The sequence below is a fragment of the Schistocerca gregaria genome, chromosome 9 (assembly GCF_023897955.1).
Source record: "Schistocerca gregaria isolate iqSchGreg1 chromosome 9, iqSchGreg1.2, whole genome shotgun sequence".
Classification (NCBI taxonomy): Eukaryota; Metazoa; Arthropoda; class Insecta; order Orthoptera; family Acrididae; genus Schistocerca; species Schistocerca gregaria.
In genome coordinates, this window is record NC_064928.1 from 245,828,388 (window position 1) to 245,852,021 (window position 23,634).

Here is a 23,634-nt window from a genome sequence, read left to right on the forward strand (position 1 = left end):
TGCAATAGCTGATATTACAACAATGCCAACCAGCCACAGACTGCACACAGCACAGCCAGTGATTTTCATACAGAGCGCTACGTGGCGTTACCAACATAAAAACCTAAACGACCTACTTACAGGGGTATCCAGCAAGAGTGGCAGCTGGGTGTCTACTTTCAGAGTAAACCAGTCGTTAAATTTACTATCGTTGGGCGTGGAGAATACTTGTGCCTATTCCAGTGTTTCTGTTGTGGGTTCGTAGTTCAGGAATGGGGTGTCGGTGGCTGCCTCGCACTTTCTGACTTAAACTCGTTTAGTCCACTCAAACAGGCATTAAGGGGCCGTCGGTTTGCCTCGGGCGAAGCAGTGAAAGAAGCGGTGCATTCCTGGCTGGCAGCTCAACCGAAAACCTTGTTTTATGAGTGCATCAGGAAGCTTGTACAACGATGGACCAAGTCTAAAAATGATGTTCTCATAAGTTTCGTATCTGATTACAATAAAATTTTATAAATACTTTGCGGATAATAATTGACTTACCCTCGTAGTTATGTGAGTAGTCCATGCTTTACACACACACACACACACACACACACACACACACACACACACACACACACACACACCTTTCAACAGCAGACCTGTTAACAGTCTGCACGCCTCGTAGCGGATCTCGATGCTTTTTTGTTTCCTAGGGCGCGCTCTAGAATAATGTCTCGGAGGTGTCTGAGTGTGTCTAGTAATAAAGACGCCGCTCGCTGCGCTACGACGTTCAAACAGCGAACTGTGCAGTGCGGTAACTTGTGTGTGGCAGGCAGACGAGACGTATACGGTGCGAAGTGCTGTTATTCGTTGTCGACGGCTGCAGTTGATTGTATCATTAAGGGAGCCGTAAACGCAGCAAGCTAACGTGTCCGCTGCTTCACCGGGAAGTAGATACTAGTGCCTGTAATTGCAGATACGCTTCCCGTTACTATCGGAGCACTGCTTAAGACCCGACAACAAGGGGAAACGACCCATCATCCTGATCAGGCAAGGGTTCTTCAGTGTCCTGAAAGGTAAGCTCTCATTTCGCAAGTTTTTTTTTTTTTTTTTTTTTTTTTTTTTTTTTTTTTTTTTTAAGGAAAGATATGTCTTTTATGTATTGAATATTACTGCCTTTTCATTGTTGTTACCACCTTCACGCTTTACAAAATCCATCAATTCTCTGAACAAGAATCGTTATTTCTGATGACGAAAGTAGAGCATTAATTAATTTTCATTACATGGTAAAAATTTAAAAGCAGGACGTCGCTCAGTCGAAATTAAAGTTTAACTACAATCCTGATTTCACTGCTTACGACTATTGCAACAATTTTAGTAACTATTTTCTATACAAAAAGTTAAAATGTAATGCATTTTTGCGTCATTTTTCTTTTGTGTTTACGTCTCTTTGAAACTTGTACAAGAAATGGTAATTAACATATATCTCAGATATTGTGTCAATCGTTGGGGGTGATCCGAAGGTTTTATTATTCCTCAACGAAGATCGCTAGCAATTCTTTTTGTCACTTTTACCGGTTTCGACAGATCTACGATGTCATCATCGGATCTGAAAGTTACAAAAACAAACATACCAAGTGAGGTGGCTCAAACATACACATGATTTCATTTAAACACTGTGTACACTACCGGAACATTAGAACGTAGTTTGTAACATTATTTACAAATGTGAAAGTCACATTGTGATGTTGCGTCGAAGTGAAATGAAAACTGGTAGGGAACATCAAAATGTGACAGGTAAAATACGAAAAGATTAAAACGTACAACATGTTGCGCTCATGTCCCAGCGTACACTATTCACTTGACACTAGGATGGCGACTTAGCCAGTATAATATTTTCACAGAGGAATGAGTACACACTTGTTTACGTAGTGGTGTCCGGTAATAGATAAATTTCGATTACATGTGCACACTATAATCATGTCTTCTCTCCAATCTCATTAAAGTTATTTTTAAGAAAATTTACGCAACATTTTAAATTCCAGCTTTAAAACATTATTGTTTTGAAAGTATTCAGCGCAGTTTTTAAAAAAATGTGAAATTTACAACGAAATATGCATTTTCATCCTTCACAAGTAAACTTATAATGAAGTACAGTTCAGTTTCATCTTTTAAAAAATAAGTTTACGGTAAAAAAAGTAGTTTAGATTATTCATCAACACAGAACTGTGTCAAAAACCCTGATAGAAAAAGTCTTCAAAGTAACTACAAACAAGACAAATAATACAGTCCATAGCCGTGGACCATACAAAATCACTCCGTGAAATACGATTAGGTTTACGTAACTGTATTCTCCGCATCACGTAAGATGAACTACATCAAGTCATACACGGAAGTGATGCGATGCTCGTGATATGGGTTAAAGAACTACAGGTTAAAGTGTCAGCGTACCGGCAAAGCGGATAACTGCAAAGTATTGGGGAACAGGCGGTTTGGTTCCCGAGGTTTCCGTGAGAGCCTGTGTCCTCAGCCGCGCAAAAACTGACGTGTAGTGGGGAATTGAGAGCTTACGTATGCTAAAGTGCTCATGGTTAGTATCTTTTAGTTGTTAGGCACGAAGTACATCTGGAAAGCAGATGTGTTAAGATACCAACTGCCGATATCTTTTATATAATTTCTTAATACACGAATGAAATTTATGCGCATACGTAAATTGTGTGGTGCTCGTTGTTTCTGTTTATTACAATACTGAAGATTTAGTTCAAGTATCCACAGTACTGAAGCTTTAGTTCAAATATTTACTTTTAGATCCGATGATGACAGCGTAGATCTGTCGAAGCTAGTAGTGGTAATGAAAAGAACGATTAGCGATCTTGGCAAACTTGTTTCTTCGAGAAGAATAATTTCCACTTGATGTTGGTGAGAAGAGTGCTACTACACTTCTTGAATGTTTCTTCTTTTCATGTGTTAATCTATAGTTAGTTGGAGCGTTTGTGCGATCCGAGAGCTTTAAAGTGTCGCTTCCGGAATTCAGGGAGGTGCGCCAGTGCCGGATATAAATGCGTCCGGAGGAGTAACGAGGAGGGTCGGTGTGACGACCAGCCTGTGTGTGGTTTCTAGGTGGTTTTCCATATCCCACTAGGTGAATACCGGGCTGGTTCCCAACTCCTCCCACAGTTACAAGATTCGCAGACATTTAGAAACTTTCGCATACTACCACATTGTAGCAGTAGATGCAGACAATTGCGGTACACATATTCCGTCCAGGGGTTACAGGTTCGTGAGAGAAAGGGTACACACATTGTCAACCCTGACTAAAAATGCGGCAGGAAGGCACAAGGAAAAGGAATTACAATGCACTGTTTGTACGAAATTCGCATGCTGATTTTAGCCTACAAGAACGCAGTGGTAAAGTTGAGAGCGCGCGGTGTGTTTGAATCTGGGGGCTAAGTGACGAGAGGCGACTGTTTTTGTTTACATTTTGGGACTTGTCATTCTTCACTAGTCCATAGACAGTTCGTCAGCTTGTCACCTTTACGTGATTCTTAATAACTGCTTCAGTTAGAGTGTGCGTGGTTGACATACATTCTGGTAACGGTTCCTGTTTTGTAATTTAGATTTTCTTTCAATTAATTCATGGCAGTGCGTAGCATGTTCTCCTATGACTCCTTTAGTAATGAGTTTGGTTCTTCCTCCCGTTTTCGCCTCATGTAGGATTGAATCCGATAGAGAGTGCATTAATTCTATATTTGTCGCACTTACTCCGAATGAGTAAAATTCCGAGGTAAATTACTATCGCTGTGTTGCATAACGACAAACCGCCAACGAGTATTCTGAAGATACGCTATTTGCATAGTCCATGAGAGACGTAATTACATCGCTAGGCCATCAGATATTGTCAAAAAATATTAGGAAGTTGCTAATTGTTTCGCTCTTCACACGGACCGTCTTCTGGCGCAGGGCAAGAAATGTTTTATGGTGTTTTGCTTTCTGATGCACTACATACAATTACCTTAACATTACGTTAAACAGGCAAGCGTTAGTATTGTTTATTATATACCACTAACACAGTTTCGCTGTCTGGACATGTGTGTTCTTTTGTTTTATACGGTGGCAAGTGCGCTTCTTGTAGGACCTACCCAAGTTGTTCTTGCTGTGCTGACGTAGGAACTCTAATGGAAAACTTTTTCTCATAGATGAAAAGCACATTCACCTTAAAATTATGCTCTTATTTCTCGGATTATCTGTGTTAACTCGATACATTTAGCTCGTTCTATGTAGCCCTGAATTATGCGTTGAAGTTAAAATTATGTTTCCGCCCGGGATCGAACCCGGGACCTTGCGCGTGTGAGGCGCATGTGATAACCACTACACTACGGAAACTGACACGAGTCGTTTCTCAAGACAAGATAGCCGTGTCCGAAACGCAATGCTTTCACTCTCTCTGTTCCCCGTCCCCCACCACAGCGGTTTGAACCAGATTCTGAGTAACTTGGTGGTGGGGATACGGCGACACCGCAGGTCAACTTGCTGTTCTCTCTCTCTCTCTCTCTCTCTCTCTCTCTGCGTGTGCTCGCTGTGTGTGTGTGAGTGTGCGCGTTGTCGCCTTGTACCTACTAGTCAATCCCTAGTTTGTGACTATTTTTTTAGTATGTACTTCGAATAATACTCAGATTCCGTTGTTGCAGGAGGACGTGGAAGGAATGGAGTGGTCAGTTAGTGCCAAATAGACGTGGGTAAAACTTATGTATTGGACCCCTCCTCGCCACTTCGCATTTTTCAATGTGGCGCGGATGTAAAGATTAGGCCTCGCTACTGGTCAATTTTTGACCACGATCAGATTTTCTGTTTCCACATTCGTTGGCTTCGCCAATTCTCAAGGAAATTGTCACATTCCAAACTAACCTAACTTCGTGCTGCGCTACGGATCAGTCTATTACCACAACAAGATTTTAGGGGGGGGGGGACAAATAGATAACTTTAGCACAGACATGGTACAGTTTGTTCTGCCGTTCTCCCTGTACGTACAGTACCCCATTGTACTGAATTTATTTTCTGTTAACGACACACGATCTTTAACAGTGTTTTTTGATATTTTTCGTGTTTTTATGTAACACACATACTGAGATCTGTGTGCGCAGTTTTTTGAAATATGTGCACCGTGCTGTGGCCGCCTGATATTAGCCAATCGCAGTGCAGTCGGCTGGATCCAATTGGTGGAACCGTTAGAGTTGCAGAGCGCTTGGATTTCACACCTGTGTTGTAACAGGAATGTTTCTGTACGTTCTGCGAATCGTCGTACTTAAATATTCCTTGAGTACTTTTGCGGTGATTGCATGTAGTTATTTAAGTTAAAGTGCATGCAGTTTGTGATAATTCTTGAAGCAGTTATTCCTATTTTGTGCTCTACATGTTCTTCCATTTTGTTCGCGACAGTGCGTAGGGAATTCCCTCTCGTACTGTAATAAGTCAGGTTTCCCTTCTCTTTCAACAGTTTTATTCGATATCGCGTCGTGATTGAGTTTCTTTATTGAATTGTTGTTGTGAAGTACCGTCATTTGTAGTGGGAAACAGTAGAAGACCAATGCAATGCGTCTGTCAGGGGACATCATTAACTAACGCGTTGTAGCGTGTAACGAAATACCACACACAGAAAGTTAGAAATAACACATGGTGCAGTGTTATACATACACTGCATACCATACTGTATTTAAATTTAAAGAACATTAGAACTAAAACACTTCAGAAACTTACCGAATAGGGTACGGTAATTAGACAAACTTCACTCAAATGTCGACCAAACAGTAACACGACTTTCAGTCCAGTGTGTAAAGTATACCGTCAGATGCAGTATGATAATCTACAATACCGCCTGCAGGATGTAGTACGTCATTATTCTACCGCTTTAAAGAAGTCAGCTGTCTTTGGAGGGCCATTTAATCAGTGTCTTTCGTTGCGAATTGTTTTATACTCGTCAGGTGCAACAGCTCAGTTTGGCTTGGTTCTCTTCACTTTGTAGCTCCATCGACGCAATCACTGTATTTGTACTATCTAATATTTCACGTATACTGGGACCAAGATTTTTACTTTCTTCTTCGGCTTCATCATCTTCATCCTCTACTGCCTCAACCCTCTCTTTTCGAATACCATCAATAATGAAGTTGTCATCTATGATCTGCGAAATCGGTTTTCCGTTGCCAACGAATACCTTACGGTTCAAGTTTTCAAGATCTGTTTTGCACTATACGACATTACATGCAGAGTGGACGTCACTGCTGATAAAACACTTCACAACTGCGTTCTTATGTTGCATTTTCTTTCCTTCCAGCAATTCCTGATAGCGGTCGGATCGATGCTTTGCCACGCCAGGCTAACTGAACACGCAACACTTTAAAATTTTCAGATTTCAAGAACATTTCCATTTTTTCATTTGAATTTACTTTTTAAGTGAGCAGTTCCCGTCTATAATGAGCCTTAAATGCTTGTTTGATACCCTGATGTAAGGCTGAATTAATACCATCGTGGTTTACGGCTAAAGTAAAAATTTTAATTTTTCAAGTCACCTGGTGGCAACACATGAGCAGATGGATGAGCTGGACACTGGTCAAGGACCAGCAGAGCTCCTTCTCTCACCTTAAGCGTCCGCAGGTGCTTCCTCACCGACGGAACAAACTCTTCTTGAAACCGTCACATGCCGTGTGAATGCCTGTAAGCGAATTGTAATGATCACATGTTTACATGCTTGGAACATCTCGGGCTTTTACTTTCACCTATGGAGAGAGGTTTCAACTGATGGCTGCCCGATTTATTTGTGTGCAAAGAAGAGGGTTCTTAAATATTTTTGTCTCGAGAATTCTGTTTGGAAGCAATCAACAATAAAGCGCCATTTCATCAAAAATATACACTCGATGATCATTCAAACTGTCATCCACTTTGTGTAGAATTTCAGGAAACTGTGAATCAGATTCACTGTCGCAAGACCTTATTTCTCCTTCAATGGCCGTTTGGCGAATTCCATGACGACATTTCCATCCTCAAAATCACCCGTCGGAAGCTCTAAAAATATTTGTTGCCATGTAAATCAAAGCGAAATAATGGACAAGTCTTTACTTCCTTTTATTGAAAATCGCCTATAAAGGCATTTGTCAAGTTCACTGGCTCTTACTCCTTTTTTAGTCCATTCCCACATCTCTTTCAACTGTGTTAACAGAAGCTCAGAGTTTATTCTCTTATTTCACCCATATGCTGAAGGTTTCTACAGGTACACCACACCGCTTGATAATCTAGCTTTAGTTCCACCATTCTTCAAACTATCAGCAACTTTTCAGTTTATCACTCACAGGATATGCTCTCCGTTTCTGTGACATCATAACAAGCATACAGACACGGGTAACACCGAGTGAGGTGGCGCAGAGGTTAGACACTGGACTCGCATTCGGGAGGACAACGGTTCAATCCCCCGTCCGGCCATCCTGATTTAGGTTTTCCATGATTTCCCTAAATCGCTCCAGGCAAATGCCGGGATGGTTCCTTTCAAAGGCACGGCCGACTTCCTTCCCTAATCCGATGAGACCGATGACCTCGCTGTCTGGTCTCCTTCCCCAAACAACCCAACCCCCCAGACACGGGTAAGTTGAATTATTACGGTAGGCGTGTGTAATTAACGCTGAGTTTTTCTTTCCTGCTAGCCTTTCAGCCTAACATTACAGCCAAGAACCGCCACTGATGCGTTATGACAAATTAATCCGTTTTGTCAGTCAGTTTGCACACAATCGACTTACTCAACTTCAAAACTTTGCTTTCACATTTCGTCACTTTTTCTTTGACCAATATCGCTGCTATCTCATCATTGTCAGTAAATTTGATGACGCTAACAGCAAGCAGTCGCTTCTACCCGCTTAGTCTCTTTTTTCCTCCTCGCACTTCCAGTTAACACTGTACTGTACCGGAGTGCGATCTTGTTAATCTTTTACTTCAATAGATGACCCTGAAAAGCAACCAAAACTAACATGGCTTTCTCAGCAAGCAGTGGAGTCTGGAACCCAGGGCCAGAACAACTGGTTTTCGGTACTCCCAACCATTGCTCACGATGGGGGACAATATTTTACGATTTATGCGAACTGCGTGCTTTTTGGATTTATTGTTTGACTCTAAATTGACTTGGCTCCCACACATGAAAGACCTACAAACAAAGGGCTTCCACTCATTTAATATTTTGAAATACCTTAGCGGGAAAACATGGGGAGATAACAGGTCGCGCCTCCTGCAGTTTTATAGCATTTGTTCAATTACGTTTAGATTATTGTAGCTTGGTCTACGGATTAGCCCGTATTTCCTACCTCAAGATGTTAGATGCTGTCCACCACGAGGGCATTCGGGTATCGACTGTAACCTTTCCGGCCAGCCCAATTCAGGGTCCGGATTCGATGATGTATTCTTTTGGCTCGCAGGCACTGAAAATTTCAGCGTCACCTCAATCATTGGCATTTAGTGTAGTGGCCGAATCCAACTTTGAACGGCTGTTCAGGAATCGGCCCCATGCGACCAAGACTTTCAGGATACGAGCTGCTGACTGTCTCAAGGACCTGGGACTGTCAGACCTCCGAATACGCAGCCAGCGATGGAACGCGTTGCTGTCTTGGTGTCTTCGGAGGCAGAAAATGATTTAAAGCTTGATTCTTTACAAGAAAACTTGTAATCCAGATGAAGTTTTTACAACTACATTTTCTTTTATTTTAAGTACATACAACAGTTTTATTCGTGGTTTATACAGATGGATCTTAGCAAGAGAATGTCCTTGGTTGTTCCACTATTTTCTCTGATAGGGTTTTCAAAGTGCGTCTTCCCAAACAATTAACAGACTATGATGTGGAGTTATATGGCATTATGATGGCACTGAGGAGGATTTACAGACATCACCATGCAAGATATCTTGTCTGTTACAACTCGATTAGAGCATTAAACCGAATGTATCCATTAGACAGGTTGATTAAGCTCAATCATGACTGCTTACAGCGGCTCTAACACCGAGGCAAGGTGATGATCTTTTGCTGGGTACCTGGCCACATCGGGATATGGGGAAACGACATGGAAGACGAAGCGGCCAAGTAAGCATGTTGGGATGTTGTCCATCAGTGTTGCATCCCATTGCAGGCCATCATCTCATTTTCTGACAGACTCATCATGCGTTAGAGGGAGACTGAATGGTTGCACGTGACAGAACACAAATTGCGGTCGTTCAAATCGACCACAAAAGCATGGGTGACCTCTTGCCAGCCTCACCGCTGGAAGGAGATTCTGCTCACCAGACTGCATATAAGGCATAGCCCACGTGTGTCTTACATACTAAATCAGGGCAGTCCTCAGTCAGATGGAGATCAGCCCACCATCCTGGCCGATACTGATTCCAGTGTTAAGAGTGGTGACATTTTGTGAACTAAATTGGTGGGGAAGTGAGGCACACTTTAATACATTGTAAAATGCTCTGCATGGGGGGAGAGTCTACGTCCCCAGCCATGAAACTGACATGCTGACCTCATCTGGGAACTGATGACCATGATGTTGAGCGCCCCTTACCTAAAATCATCCATCGCCGTCACGATCGTCCGCCATCATCTTCGTCCGCCTCCGCTATCGTCCACCATCTGTCATCAACATCGCCACCGTTCACCCGCCACCCGCCAGCACCGCCGCCACCCGCCAGCACCGCCGCCCATCATCTATCCATCCATCCCCGTTACCCAACAGTGCCCAGGTCTGCGATTCCAGTCAACTATAAGTTGCGTTGTCAACCACTCTTTTTCTGGCCAGTGAATCACTAAGCTCTTAGGAAAGTTTTCTTTTAGCGTGGTTTTTCTCTTCCGAATGCCTTAAGGCAATAATTTTCACCGGCCGGCCAAAGTGGCCGAGCGGTTCTAGGCGCTACGGTCGCAGTTTCGAATCCTGCCTCGGGCATGCATGTGTGTGGTGTCCTTAGGTTAGTTAGGTTTAAGTAGTTCTAAGTTCTAGGGGACTGATGACCTCAGAAGTTAAGTCCCATAGTGCTCCGAGCCATTTGAACCATTTGAATAATTTTCAACCATCCGCTGTACCAGCTAACATCCCAGTTATTCCAGTTTTTCATTCCCGGTTCCTCCCACTGGCGTTGAGTCGTGTTGCTCGGCATGTCACAAAATACTGGCGTTTCGGCAGCGCAGCCAATCTGATGAACAGAGTATGAGTGACACTTTCACGAATGGTCGACTTTGGAAGTTGACCATCTTCTCCTCGAAATCTGATGGCATCTCTGTTCTAATTAGTACTTCGTCGGAGAGCAAGGACACTTCTTCGCATAAGGCGACGAAACCAACTCTCGCATTATTCTCTTTGTGGCATGTTTAACACTTCCGCGATTCCCAAGCCCTTCAATTGGATAATTTCTCGTGAGATAGGCATGCCATTTTTTCGCTTATCTTGCATATGGGAAAGAACCTAAGCTATAAGTTTCGGATAGCTGCCACATTTCGGTCACCTGTACGATTTTCACTTTGAACCTGTCTTTTTCCAGTTTTGTTCTGAAGAAACCCAACGTTTGCCATAAGATTCGTCCAGTCAATTATTTCCTCCAGGCTGTCTGTTTCTTGTGGTTAAGCCATAACGCACAACTGTAAGTTTAAACCTCGTACGTAACAACGTCGGATTCTTTGGCTTGATTATGCTTCTCGCTCTAAATGGTCATTCATATCGTCATAAATCAGACTTTCTTACCGGTATCCTGAACGGAATTGAAACTGAATTATACGCTAACGAAACAATACTGGTAGATATACACAATGTTAACCGCAGTAAGACGCCGATAAAAGCTTTCACTGCTGCGTAATAAAACGCCTTGTGCCAATTGTGTTGTTGCAAATGAGCTTAATTTTTGTACAGCAGTTGTTTGTACAGTAACACCGTAGCTGATATAAGCACCACCCTAACTTTCCGAGGTTAAAATTTTGACGAAAATTGCAGCTTATTTTCGTGTCAATACGGTATTTGCGCGGAATTTTAGAACGTTATGCATCTAGCAATTAAAAGCCGACTCCTAAAACGTCAACTAACGTTAAGAAGTTCTTAAGACAGTAATTTTCACGCTCAGTAACAAACAAAAATACTTGTAGAGACATTCATATTTTGAGACGTATTGAACTTTAATTGACGCTGGTGATTTTATTGTCAATTAAGTAAAGTTGGCTGCCTGTCTCAGGGCTGACGGTACATCGTCTCTCTCTCTCTTTCTTTCTCCCTCTCTTTCTCTCTCTCTCTTTCTCTCTCTCTCTCTCTTCTCTCTCTCTCTCTCTCTCTCTCTCTCTCTCTCTCTCTCTCTCTCTCTCTCTCTCTTCCATTTTTCTTTGTTTTTTTTTTAAATTGTTTGATTTTCAAAATTGAAAGATGTGGTCAGGATTGTTGGGAGGAAAGAAAGGTAAAGGATATTTAATATACTGTTGGCGTTGCGCATATTCCTCACGCGCGAAAATGCGGCTCACATATTTCGTTGCTGTGGTCTTCAGTCCAGAGGCTGGCTTGATGCAGCTCTCCATGCTACTCTATCCTGTGCAAGCTTCTTCATCTCCCAGTACCTACTACAACCTACATCCTTCTGAATCTGCTTAGTGTATTCATCTCTTGGTCTCCCTCTACGATTTTTATCCTCCACGCTGCCCTCCAATGCTAAATTTGTGATCCCTTGATGCCTCAAAACATGTCCTACCAACCGATCCCTTCTTCCAGTCAAGTTGTGCTACAAATTCCTCTTCTCCCCAATTCTGTTCAGTACCTTCGCATTACTTTCGTGATCTACCCATCTAATCTTCAGCATTCTTCTGTAGCACCACATTTCAAAAGCTTCTATTCTCTTCTTGTCTAAACTATCTATCGTCCACGTTTCACTTCCATACGACTTCCTGACACTTAAATCTATACTCGACGTTAACAAATTTCTCTTCTTCATGAACGCTTTCCTTACCATTGCCAGTCTACATTTTATATCCTCTATTTCGACCATTTTGAGTTATTTTGCTCCCCAAATAGCAAAACGTATCTACTACTTTGTCTCATTTCCTAACCTAATTCCCTCAGCATCACCCGACTTACTTCGACTACATTCCATTATCCTCGTTTTGCTTTTGTTGATGATCATCTTATACCCTCCTTTCAAGACACTGTCCATTCCGTTCAACTGCTCTTCCAGGTCCTTTGCTGTCACTGACAGAACTACAATGTCATCGGCGAACCTCAGTTTTTTTCCTTCTCCATGGATTTTAATACCTACTCCGAATTTTTCTTTTGTTTCCCTTACTGCTTCCTCCGTATACAGATTGAATAACATCGGGGAGAGGCTACAACACTCACTCCCTTCCCAAGCACTACTTCCCTTTCATGCCCCTCGGCTCTTATAACTGCGATCTGCTTTGTGTAAAGATTGTAAATAGCCTTTCGCTCCCTTTATTTTACCGATGCCACCTTCAGAATTTGGACGAGGGTTTCCAGTCAACATTTTTAAAAGCATTCTCTAAGTTTACAATTGCTAGAAACGTAGGTTTGCCCTTCCTTAATCTTTCTTCTAAGGTAAGTCGTAGTGTCAGTATTGCCTCACGTGTTCCAACATTTCTACGAAATCCAAACTGATCTTCCCCCGGGTCGGCTTCTACCAGTTTTTCCATTCGTCTGTAAAGAATTCGTGTTAGTATTTTGCACCCGTAACTTATTAAACTGATTCTTCCGTAACTTTCACATCTGTCAACACCTGCTTTCTCTGGGATTGGAATTTTTATGTTATTCTTCTAGTCTGAGGGTATTGCGCCTGTCTCATTCATCTTAGTAACCAGATGGTAGATTTTTGTCAGGGCTGGCTCTCCCAAGGTTGTCAGTAGTCATAATAGAATGTTGTCTGCTCCGGGAGCCTTGTTTCAGCATAGATCTTTCAGTCCTTCGTCAAACTCTTCACGCAGTATCATATCTCCTATTTCATCTTCATCTACATCCTCTTAAATTTCCATAATATTGTCCTCAAGTACATCGCCCTTGTATAGACCCTCTATATACTGCTTCCACCTTTCTGCCTTCCCTTCTATGCTTACAAATGGTTTCCCGTCTGAGCTCTTGTTATTCATACAAGTGGTTCTCTTTTCTCCAAACGTCTCTTTAATTTTCCTTTAGGGGGTATCTATCTTACACCTAGTGATACATGCTTCTACATCCTTACAGTTGTCCTCTACCCATCACTGCTTAGCCATTTTGCACTTCCTGTCGATCTCATTTTTGAGATGTTTGTATTCGTTTTTGCCTGCTTCACTTACTGTGTTTCTATATTTCCTCCTTTCATCAATTACATACAATATCTCTTCCGTTACCCAAGGATTTCTACTAGCCCGCGTCTTTTTACCAACTTGGTCCTCTGTTGTCTTCACTATCCCATCTCTCAAAGCTACCCATGCTTCTTCTACGGTATTTCTTTGTTCCTGTCAATCGTTCCCTAATGCTCTCTCTGAAACTCTGTACAACCTCTGGTTCTTTCAGTTCATCTGGGTCCCATCTCCTTAAATTCCCATCTTTTTTTGCATTTTCTTTTAATCTACAATTAATAATCAACAGATTGTGGTGAGAATCCACATCCGTCCCTGGAAATGTCTTACAATTTAAAACCTGGTTCCTAAATCTCTGTCTTACCATTATATAATCTAGCTGAAACCTTAGTGTCTCCAGGCCTCTTCCACGCATTCAAACTTCTTCCATGATTTTTAAACCAAGTATCAGCTATGATTAAGTTATGGTGTAGGCTTCGTGTCTACTCGTACCTTGGCCACAATAATGTGTTCACTATGCTGTTTGTAGTAGCTTAACCGCATTCCTTTTTTCCTATTCATTATTAAACCTACTCCTGCTTTACCCCTATCTGATTTTGTGTTTATAACCCTGTAGTCACCTGACCACAAGTCTTGTTCCTCCTGCCACCGAACTTCACTAATTCCCACTATATCTAACTTTAACCTATCCATTTCCCTTTTTAAATTTTCAAACCTACCTGCCCGATTAAGGGATCTGACATTTCACGCTCCGATCCGTAGAACGCAAGTTTTCTTTCTCCTGATAACAACGTCCTCCTGAGTAGTTCCCTCCCGGAGATCCGACTGAGGGACTATTTTACCTCCGGAATATTTTACCCAAGAGGACGCCATCATCATTTAACCATACAGTCTAGCTGCATGCCCTCGGGGAAAATTACGGCTGTAGTTTCCCTTTGCTTTAGCCGTTCGCAGTACCAGCACAGCAAGGGCATTTTGGTTAATGGTACAAGGCCAGATGAGTCGATCATCCAGACTGTTGCCCCTGAAACTACTGGAAAGGCTGCTGCCCCTCTTCAGGAACCACACGTTTGTCTTGCCTCTCAACAGATCCCGCTCTGTTCTGGTTGCATGGTTATCGGTGTCGCTGAGGCACGCAAGTCTCCCCACCAGCGGCAAGGTCCATGGTTCATGGAAGGAGAGGCTTACATATACACAGATGATAACCAAGGTTGCTACGTAGGCACAAATGTTAGTAAAAATGGGTACAGTTTTGATTGTAATGGTTATCTAGACTGGCTGTTAGATCAAAGATAATCAGAAGTAGCATAAAACTATTCGTGTTATTGCCCGTTAAATTAATTGTTGTGAAGAGAGACAATATTACCACTGTAAGGATTTTCTACTCACGATAAGTAATTTTCACTGAGAACAAATTTGCTTCATTTTGGGTTAAGTATTTCCTTGATAGAAATAAATTTAACTGCAAACTTAAAGATATCATTGCTTATTGCAGTCACAACTATCTATGCAGTTCCGCAAAAATACTGATGAAATGAACTTGCAAATATTAATAATTGAAAATTACTGTCAATATTCGAAGTATTTATAAGGTTAGCTTGAAGATGAAGCACAGTATTTAGTATTTAATTAAATATTACGTAATGGCCGCCTATGTGCAATTAAGACAGGAGAAAGCCGGATGGGCGATCGTCTACACCACTCCCCACAGGGGTGGGGGAGGTTTTTAACAAGAACAGGAGAAATTAATTTTTTACCGTATATTATAAAATGTAATACGGACAGCAGGTATTTAGTCTCCAGAATGAGATTTTCGCTCTGCAGCGGAGTGTGCGCTGATATGAAACTTCCTGGCAGATTAAAACTGTGTGCCCGACCGAGACTCGAACTCGGGACCTTTGCCTTTCGCGGGCAAGTGCTCTACCAGCTGAGCTACCGAAGCACGACTCACGCCCGGTACTCACAGCTTTACTTCTGCCAGTATCTCGTCTCCTACCTTCCAAACTTTACAGAAGCTCTCCTGCGAGACATGCAGAACTAGTACTCCTGAAAGAAAGGATATTGCGGAGACATGGCTTAGCCGCAGCCTGGGGGATGTTTCCAGAATGAGATTTTCACTCTGCAGCGGAGTGTGTGCTGATATGAAACTTCCTGGCAGATTAAAACTGTGTGCCCGACCGAGACTCGAACTCGGGACCTTTGCCAGAAGTAAAGCTGTGAGTACCGGGCGTGAGTCGTGCTTCGGTAGCTCAGTTGGTAGGGCACTTGCCCGCGAAAGGCAAAGGTCCCGAGTTCGAGTCTCGGTCGGGCACACGGTTTTAATCTGCCAGGAAGTTTCATATCAGCGCACACTCCGCTGCAGAGTGAAAATCTCATTCTGGAAACATCCCCCAGGCTGTGGCTAAGCCATGTCTCCGCAGTATCCTTTCTTTCAGGAGTGCTAGTTCTGCATGTTTCGCAGGAGAGCTTCTGTAAAGTTTGGAAGGTAGGAGACGAGGTACAGGCAGAAGTAAAGCTGTGAGTACCGGGCGTGAGGTATTCAGTGCTTCAGTACAGATAAGTGACTACAAAAGTAGTGGTCGATCTTTGAACCAAGTCTTCTTTTTTTAACCTTAATTGGATAATATGTGCATGGTTACAAAGAATATCTTTATATTTTATAGTTACTCTTTCATACTAAAATGCATATTTTATTTATTATTTAACACAAAACTATATTATATTGACGAGTTGTAGGTTTTATTGCTATCTGTCGTATTAGCTACGTATTTTATCGTCAGAAACATATCTAGTTTAGTACCTTTTTTAGACTCCGGGTTTACACGTCTCTTATAGGTTTAATTTTATTTCCAGGAGACGTCACAAGGGGTAAGCAGAGCCAGTGGTGGATTAGTGGCTGTGGAAGGGATGGGAACGTTTCTTCTTCAGTCTTCCAGTACTGACAACTAACGGGCGTGGGCAATTTGTACCAGTCAGCTGCTAATAAAAATTTTGAGAGGGAGTAACATGATTGGTCAAAGTGCATTATAGAGACGGACACTTTCAAGTGAGGTTCATATTTGAAGTAAGGAATATGAAATTAAATAAAGGCTGTTGTGAAACATCGTTATGTTTAGAAGGAAAACGACATTCAAAACATTTAGTAAATATTTGTGATCGTATGTCATACTGCGTGATGCATTTGAATAGACATCTACATCTAAACACCGGAAGCCACCTGACGGTGAGTGGCGGAGGGTACTTTGTGGAGCAGTGTCACTAGCCCCTTTGATGTTGCAGTCGAGAATGGCTCGCGGGATGAACGATTGCTGTGCGTGTGCTCGAGTCACTCTGATTTTGTGCTCACGGTCTTTCCGTGAGACATACGCAGAAGGAAGTAACACGTTGGTCGACTCTTCCAGGAAAGAACGTTCTTTGAGCTTTCAATAGTAAACAACACCGTGAAGCATGAAACGTCCCCTTAGAAAAATTAATACAAGGCTGTGGTTAAACTGACACACAATATCTTTAGCGCGACGCAATCTGCCTTCCAAAAATCCCTACGAAAGAATGGCCCTGACTAGCATTAACCTATACGTTTCACAAATCACTTACCTCACAAAATCTTCGTTACTCAAGCTACTGCAATACAGCGAGCGCCACTACTGCCAGCTAAATAAAAGATTCAAACTATTGAAGGCACTAACTACTGATAGGCATAGTTAGCGAGTGAAAGATTTTAATAGAGAACAAACAATGTATTTACCTCACTAGTCATAATATATATAGCAGTTCATGACACCAATTCTTACAAATTTCAAAACTCCGCCATCTCTCTCCCCACGTCCACCACTGCTGGCGGCTCACCTCCAACTGCGCAACGCTAAGCGCTGTTAGCATCCAGCTGCCGCAGCTCAACACTACAATGGCAGACAACAATGCAAACTAAACACAGACTGCGCACAGCACAGCCAGTGATTTTCATACAGAGCGCTACGTGGCGGCGGCGTTACCAATAAAAAATCCTAAACAGCCTACTTACAAGCAGAACTTTCGTGTTCAGCGCATGCCACTGGAGTTGGCTGACCGTCTGTGTTATCCTTTCCGCTTACTAAATGTCCCTGTAAAGGAAACGTGCCCAGTTCGTTTATCAATCTTGTCTCGTATGGATTCCAGACTGACGATCAATATTAAAGTTTTGTGGGTGGATTACATTTCCTGAGCATTCTTGCACTGAATCTCATTTCTGGCATCTGCATTATCTGCAAATAAATTCATGTGGTCGTTCCACTTCAGATCGCTCCGTACTCAAATCCCGAGGTATTTTATGGAAGCAGCTGCTTCCAATGATTGTTCTGAAAACATATAATCATACGAAAACGGGTATTTACAATGAAGAGCCAAAGAAACTGGCACACCTGCCTAATATCGTGTAGGAGTACCGCGAGCACGCCGAAGTGCGAAAACACGAGGTGGCATGGACTCTACTAATGTCTGAAGCAGTGCTCGAGCACTCAACTGCTCGCCAGTTCCGTTGCACACATTCGTAGTCTCCCGAGCGTCCGAATTACCGCCTCCTTTCCCCACCCGCGGCAGTTTGGTCAGGGCTAACGATTGAAGTTCGCGTGCGATCGCTTCTCGCTGAACTGGAGTCCTTCCACTTACCACCTCCGCTTGAGGTCGATTGACATAAATCCAACGTGGGGTGCACCTCGGCCGAAGCTTCGTCTGGACTCCGTTAACCCTGCCGCTCTCCGCCGTCACTTCCTCTCGATTCTTGACTTGCTCCGGGGCTCCGAAGTTGTTTACGCTTACGGCTCGATGGCCGATTACCATCAGCCTACGTCCACAGAGGGCATATTGAACAGAAATCCGTGCCCGCTGCCTGCAGTGTATTCCCTGCAGGGCTTGTGGCCGTGTCTCACGCCCTTCACTACACCCGTGCCTGGTCTGGTGAGTCGTTTCTTCTGACTCCCTGAGCAGTCTAGAACCTATACAACAGTGCTACCGTCGCCATCCTTTCGTAGCGAAATCCAGGAGTCCATCTCTGCCCTGGAACGGTCCAGTGGCTTTGTGTGGACCCCAGGTCATGTCGGAATCCGAGGCAACGAACTTGCTGACAGGCTGGCCAAAGAGGCTACGCGGAAACGCCTCCTGGTGAGGGGAATCTCTGAAAGTGACCTGCGTCCTGTCTTACACCGCAAGGTTTTTCGGCTTTGTGAGACGGAGTGGCATAAGAGCATGCACAACAAACTGCGTGCTTTTCGCAGGGAATCAGTTGTCCTCTGCCGGCTCCGCACTGGCCCTACGTGGCTCACACATGGTCACCTCCTCCGTCGTTAGGACCCACCTTGGTGTCGCTGTGGCTCCCAACTGACAGTGGCCCACCTCTTGCTGGACTGCCCACTTTTAGCCGCTCTGCGGGGGCTTATAACTTTCCCAGCACCCTGACTTCGGTGCTGGGCGACAATGCCTCAACAGCAGCTTTAGTTTTGTGTTTAATTCACGAGAGTGGTTTTTATCAGCTGACCTGAGTTTTATTGCATGTCCTTTGTCCCACTGTGTTCTCCTTCCTAGGAGTTTTAGAGTGGACGTTTTAATGTGTTGCAGAGTGGCTGGCTTCTCCTTTTTTTACGTCTCGGTAATATGCTTTCTTGTTTTTAATCTGTTCTGTTTCTTGCGTCTCTCTGTGGTTTTATTTCTTTGGTCCCTCCCCCCCCCCCCTTTTAAACCAACCAACCAATCACTTATACACGCTAACTATAGCTAGTATCTTGGGGCCTCGAAACATACTAATTTACGTGAATTTCCAATTAATGAAAAGTACACTATAGACGCAGCCCAAGGTCCCGGTACACGTTACCAGTATTGGCTTTCGACCAAACCGTTTTCACGACCTCTGACCTATTATCCATTTCATAATGATTGGTAGGCGATTTTGAGCTCATATTCTTGCCATGTCGCATGACGAGCATCGATGTGTGATATCTCACCGGAGTAGTGGAAATGTCTGCTTCTATATGGTGTATGAATATTATATTATAGTTGAAAAGGCCCTCACTATAAACCATCCATAGACCTTGCCGTTGGTGGGGAGCCTTTGGTGCCTCAGCGATACAGATGGCTGTACCGTAGGTGCAACCACAACGGAGAGGTATGTGTTGAGAAGCCAGACAAACGTGTGGTTCCTGAAGAGAAACAGCAGCCTTTTCAGTAGTTACAGGAGCAACAGTCTGGATGACTGACTGATCTGGCCTTGTAACGCTAACCAAAACGGCCTTTCTGTGCTGGTACTGCGAACGGCTGAAAGCAAGGGGAAACTACAGCCGTAATTTTTCCCGAGGGCATGCAGCTTCACTGTATGGATAAATGATAATGACGTCCTCTTGGGTAAAATATTCCGGAGGTAAAATAGTCCCCCATTCGGATCTCCGGGCGGGGACTACTCAAGAGGATGTCGTTATCAGGAGGAAGAAAACTGGCGTTCTGCGGATCAGAGCGTGGAATGTCAGATCCCTTAATCGGGCAGGTAGATTAGAAAATTTAAAAAGGGAAACGGTTAGGTTGAAGTTAGATATAGTGGGAATTAGTGAAGTTTGGTGGCAGGGGGAACAAGACTTTTGCTCAGGTGAATACGGGGTTATAAATACAAAATCAAATAGGGGTAATGCAGGAGTAGATTTAGTAATAAATAAAAAAATAGGAATGCGGGTAAGCTATTACAAACAGCATAGTGAACGCATAGACACGAAGCCCAAGCCTACTACAGTAGTACAAGTTTATATGCCAACTAGCTCTGCAGATGATGAAGAAATTGATGAAATGTATGATGAGATATAAGAAATTATTCAGGTAGGTAAGGGAGACGAAAATTTAAGTCATGGGTGACAGGAATTCGAGAGTAGGATAAGGGAAAGAAGGAAACATAGTAGGTGAACATGGATTGATGGTAAGAAATGAAAGAGGAAGAAGTCTGGTAGAATTTTGCACAGAGCATAACTTAATCATAGCTAAGACTTGGTTCAAGAACCATAAAAGAAGGTTGTATACATTGAAGAATCCTGGTGATACTAAAAGGTATCAGATATATTATATAATGATAAAACAGAGATTCAGAAACCAGATTTTAAATTGTAAGACATTTCAAGGGGCGGATGTGGACTCTGACCACAATCTATTGGTTATGAACTGCAGATTAAAACTGAAGAAACTCCAAAAGGGGGGGGGATTTAAGGAGATGTGACCTGGATAAACTACAAAAACCAGAGGTTGTACAGAGTTTCAGGGAGAGCGTAAGGGAACAATTGACAGGAATTGGGGAAAGAAATACAGTAGAAGAAGAATGGGTAGCTTTGAAGGATGATGTAGTGAAGGCAGCAGAGGATCAAGTAGGTAAAGATACGAGGGCTATTAGAAATCCTTGGGTAACAGTAGAAAAATTGAATTTAATTGATGAAAGGAGAAAATATAAAATGCAGAAAGTGAACCAGGCAAAAACATTGACAGGAAGTGTAAAATGGCTAGGCAAGAATGGCTAGAGGACAAATGTAAGGATGTAGAGGCTTATCTCACTAGGGGTAAGATTTTTTGGTCATCAGTCTACTGACTGGTTTGATGCGGCCGGCCACGAATTCCTTTCCTGTGCCAACCTCTTCATCTCAGAGTATCACTTACAACCTAGGTCCTCAATTATTTGCTTGACGTATTCCAATCTCTGTCTTCCTCTACAGTTTTTTCCCCCTAAAGCTCCCTCTAGTACCATGGAAGTCATTCCCTCATGTCTTAGCAGATGTCCTATCATCCTGTCCCTTCTCCTTATCAGTGTTTTCCACATATTCCTTTCCTCTCCGATTCTGCGTAGAACCTCCTCATTCCTTACCTTATCAGTCCACCTAATTTTCAACATTCGTCTATAGCACCACATCTCAAATGCTTCGATTCTCTTCTGTTCCGGTTTTCCCACAGTCCATGTCTCACTACCACACAATGCTGTACTCCAGACGTACATCCTCAGAAATGTCTTCCTCAAATTAAGGCCGGTATTTGATATTAGTAGACTTCTCTTGGCCAGAAATGCCTTTTTTGCCACAGCGAGTCTGCTTTTGATGTCCTCCTTGCTCCGTAAGTCATTGGTTATTTTACTGCCTTGGTAGCAGAATTCCTTAACTTCATTGACTTCGTGACCATCAATCCTGATGTTAAGTTTCTCGCTGTTCTCATTTCTACTGCTTCTCATTACCTTCGTCTTTCTCCGATTTACTCTCAAACCATACTGTGTGCTCATTAGACTGTTCATTCCGTTCAGCAGATCATTTAATTCTTCTTCACTTTCACTCAGCGAATCTTATCATTGATATCCTTTCACCTTGTATTTTAATTCCACTCCTGAACCTTTCTTTTATTCCCATCATTGCTTCCTCGATGTACAGATTGAACAGTAGGGGCGAAAGGCTACAGCCTTGTCTTACACCCTTCTTAATACGAGCACTTCGTTCTTGATCGTCCACTCTGATTATTCCCTCTTGGCTGTTGTACATATTGTATATGACCCGTCTCTCCCTATAGCTTACCCCTACTTTTTAGCAGAATCTTGAACAGCTTGCACCATTTTATATTGTCGAACGCTTTTTCCAGGTCGGCAAATCCTATGAACGTGTCTTGATTTTTCTTTAGCCTTGCTTCCATTATTAGCCGTAACGTCAGAATTGCCTCTCTCGTGCCTTTACTTTTCCTAAAGCCAAACTGTTCGTCACCTAGCGCATTCTCAATTTTCTTTTCCATTCTCCTGTATATTATTCTTGTAAGCAGCTTCGATGCATGAGCTGTTAAGCTGATTGTGCGATAATTCTCGCACTTGTCAGTTCTTGCCGTCTTCGGAATTGTGTGGACGATGCTTTTCCGAAAGTCAGATGGTATGTCGCCAGACTCATATATTCTACACACCAACGTGAATAGTTGTTTTGTTGCCACTTCCCCTAACGATTTTTAGAAATTCTGATGGAATGTTATCTATCCCTTCCTCCAAAGCTCTTTTAAATTCCGATTCTAATACTGGATCCCCTATCTCTTCTAAATCGACTCCTGTTTCTTCTTCTGTCACATCAGACAAATCTTCACTCTCATAGAGGCTTTCAATGTATTCTTTCCACCTATCTGCTCTCTCCTCTGCATTTAACAGTGGAATTCCCGTTGCACTCTTAATGTTACCACCGCTGCTTTTAATGTCACCAAAGGTTGTTTTGACTTTCCTGTATGCTGAGTCTGTCCTTCCGACAATCATATCTTTTTCGATGTCTTCACATTTTTCCTGCAGCCATTTCGTCTTAGCTTCCCTGCACTTCCTATTTATTTCATTCCTCAGCGACTTGTATTTCTGTATTCCTGATTTTCCCGGAACATGTTCGTACTTCCTCCTTTCATCAATCAACTGAAGTATTTCTTCTGTTACCCATGGTTTCTTCGCAGCTACCTTCTTTGTACCTATGTTTTCCTTCCCAACTTCTGTGATGGCCCTTTTTAGAGACGTCCATTCCTCTTCAACTGTGTTGCCTACTGCGCTATTCCTTATTGCTGTATCTATAGCGTTAGAGAACTTCAAACGTATCTCGTCATTCCTTAGAACTTCTGTATCCCACTTCTTAGCGCATTGATTCTTCCTGACTAATGTCTTGAACTTCAGCCTACTCTTCATAGCTACTATATTGTGATATGAGTCTATATCTGCTCCTGGGTACGCCTTACAATCCAGTATCTGATTTCGCAATCTCTGTCTGACCATGATGTAATCTAATTGAAATCTTCCCGTATCTCCCGGCCTTTTCCATGTATACCACCTCCTCTTGTGATTCTTGAACAGGGTATTCGCTATTACCAGCTGAAACTTGTTACAGAACTCAATTAGTCTTTCTCCTCTTTCATTCCTTGTCCCAAGCCCATATTCTCCTGTAACCTTTTCTTCTACCGCTGCCCCCACAACTGCATTCCAGTCGCCCATGACTATTAGATTTTCGTCCTCCTTTACATACTGCATTACCCTTTCAATATCCTCATACACTTTCTCTACCTGTTCATCTTCAGCTTGCGACGTCGGCATGTATACCTGAACTATCGTTGTCGGTGTTGGTCCGCTGTCGATTCTGATTAGAACAACCCGGTCACTGAACTGTTCACAGTAACACACCCTCTGCCCTACCTTCCTATTCATAACGAATCCTACACATGTTATAACATTTTCTGCTGCTGTTGATATTACCCGATTCTCATCTGACCAGAAATCCTTGTCTCCTTCCACTTCACTTCACTGACCCCTACTATATCTAGATTGAGCCTTTGCATTTCCCTTTTCAGATTTTCTAGTTTCCCTACCACG

At 42.9% G+C, this 23,634-nt stretch overlaps 1 non-coding gene across 1 annotated transcript; it reads right to left on the reverse strand.

Annotated features, from left to right (window-relative positions):
* Nucleotides 1–4,271: 4,271 nt before the first annotated feature.
* On the reverse strand, nt 4,272–4,344 carry Trnav-cac (transfer RNA valine (anticodon CAC)). Its single transcript has one exon. It is a non-coding gene; the product is annotated as a tRNA-Val (tRNA).
* Between the last annotated feature and the right edge of the window lie 19,290 nt (nt 4,345–23,634).